The sequence below is a fragment of the Branchiostoma belcheri genome, unplaced genomic scaffold (assembly GCF_001625305.1).
Source record: "Branchiostoma belcheri isolate BF01 breed outbred unplaced genomic scaffold, Haploidv18h27 scaffold1672, whole genome shotgun sequence".
NCBI lineage: Eukaryota > Metazoa > Chordata > Leptocardii > Amphioxiformes > Branchiostomatidae > Branchiostoma > Branchiostoma belcheri.
The window spans coordinates 1-2,540 of record NW_017803127.1 but is presented as its reverse complement, the minus strand read 5'-3'; the positions used below and the strand labels follow the sequence as shown (position 1 = coordinate 2,540).

At 43.9% G+C, this 2,540-nt stretch overlaps 1 pseudogene; it reads right to left on the bottom strand.

Annotated features, from left to right (window-relative positions):
- Positions 1–5: 5 nt before the first annotated feature.
- On the bottom strand, positions 6–2,383 carry LOC109466453 (annotated as a pseudogene).
- Between the last annotated feature and the right edge of the window lie 157 nt (positions 2,384–2,540).

Sequence of the window (2,540 nt, the reverse complement as noted above, 5' to 3'; positions counted from 1 at the left end):
GCCTTACTCGATGCTTGCCTGACCACTTCGCAGTACGAACACTTCAGTCTTTCGCTCAACAACGTGTAGTTGTTCCTCAGCCCACAGACCTGCCTTGCATACGTTCCAAACCCCTTCTTCTCCAGATACTCTCCTGGTGGTGCAGGGCAGTTGGCGTTCGGACATCGGATCTTTGTTTGCAAGACCCCAACTGGACGCCAGAAGAAAGCAGGTGTTGAGAAGAAAGCCAGCATGTTGGGTACTCCTCCTTTGACTGATGTAGGAGGGGGTGGTGGGTAGAACTCCATCTGATCCTTTAAGAGCTTCCTCTCCACTATCTCTCCTTTGGCATTCCTGTACTTGGACGGGCCCTGAAACAGTCCGTACGTCTCACTGTGCTTGAGCCACCTGATGTTGGCAGGGGTTATACCGGGTGTCTGAACAGATGACGGTGGGTTATCCCAGTATTTCTGCCAACCCTCGAGCTGAACACCACTGGACTCTGTTTCTACTAGGGACGAAGGCCAGTCCTGCGATGTACTGGGCCTGTTGGTGTGGTCCTGGCTCACAGCTGGTGTGACGTCTCCCCAGGTGGTCAGGTGTGATGAGACAGGCACCTCAGAGTCATCAAGGGCATCTCCTGCAGCAGGAGGAGAAACCCCACAAAAATGCATTCATAAGTACAACGCTTGATAAGTTTTTTCCAGAATAAGGCAAGGAAATACACACTGTGAATGATTACAACACATTTCACAAATATATACTGCAAATCATGGAGATAATGTGCTCACTTTGAATAGACAGTAAATAGTAAAGATCAGACCACAAATGGTACATAATACAATACTAGTGCAGGGTCGCAGCAGTACAAAAACAATACTATTAGTACAGGCTGAGGTTCATAAAAAGATTCGAATGAAAACAAACCAAATCAAATCAAAGACTATATTTATAGGAAGAGCAGAATCAAACCAAAGCAGCCCAAACCATAGGCTATAGTTTGGAGGAAGATTGAACCAAAATAGATGAAAATCAATCACAGTATAGGTTATAGTTTTTAGAAAGAAAAAATTGGAATAAAGGACTTGGAAAATGCCAAAAGCTGTTTCAGATATTTTATCAAACCTCTCACCATGATGAACCAATTCTCTCTTATGTCAGGTAACATACATGTAGAACATTGAACTGTAAGATAGAACAATCAAAATCTTGTTATAACATGTTATATCACACAATGACAATAACACACAACAACAGCATTTTAAAAACATGTACTTAGTTTCATGCTGGAAATGCTTTAGTTCTGGGATAAATGTTGCATGACTTTAAAACACAACCATTAGTACACATACTAAATAGACAGTTTATATCAATTCACATTCCCATTTGTTAAGGTCAATTAGTTCATTCACACAGTTAGCTCCATACATGAATTTTATTCCTTTGATGGTTTTATGTTAAAAAGTAAAGACTATGTTGGTCTCAACACACTTAACTGCAAGGATATGAACATTCAATACACACATCATTATCAACCAAGAGTCACCGAATACAGTAGCGTGCGTCCATTAAGCACTGATGTACGAATAATGTAACATTACCTGCTGCAGCCAACAATTCGGCATCACTTGCGTAGTTGGGATCATGGCTGAACCTGGACAAAGCTGACTCTGCCCTCTCTTCTTTCACTTTCTTCGATTCCTGCAGAAAATACAAGAGTAGGACAATCACCAACACATTTCTAACATCCTGCCACATGTAGTACATGTATCATGAGTTCTTACTGCATCTAAAGCATCACCTCCTATGTAGAGTACAGATTGATGGCTAACATAAAGGTAGTAATAACCCTGAGGTATCTCACCTTCAACTTCTTGTCAAGCTGAAACGTGACGGAGGGGAATTCTTTCACGTACTCCATCAACCGGCCTTTTGCCACTTCAGTAGATCATTCTTCTCCCCCTTCAGGACGTACTCGGACAGCAGCCAGACCACCCCATCCCACGTCGTTCTCCAGTAGCCACCTGAAGGACTGTCCCGCATACTTGCCGAACGTGATGACTACCTGTCCCCTCCACATCTCCCCACCTGTTGTCTTTGCTGCAGCTTCCGCCTTCTGTGGATCCATCCATTTGGGGTCGACCTCTTGGCGGGGGGCTTTGGCCACTGCCTTTGCTGCCTCTGAGCACTGCAGTTTGGCCTCTCCATGTGTGTACTGGGGAATTCGTGGATACTGGTGCTGCTTTAGGTGACTGTTCAGCTGTTGTCTGAGGCTGAAGCTTCTACCACACTCATCACATTGAAGCTCTTTTGCAGCATGAAGCTTCACGTGTCGGGTCAAGTTAGATTTCTCTGTGAAACTCTTGTTGCACACACTGCACTGGTGGCCTTTCTCCATGTTTAACCTTCACCTAGTATAGTAAAAAATACAAGAAGAATTAGAAGATGTTTCCTTAAGCTCGATGCCTTGTTTTCAACACAAACACATACACAAAACAACATCAACTCTCTTCTCGTGTAGGTTTCGCCCTACCGCCCTCCCCCCATGAATGACAAAAATG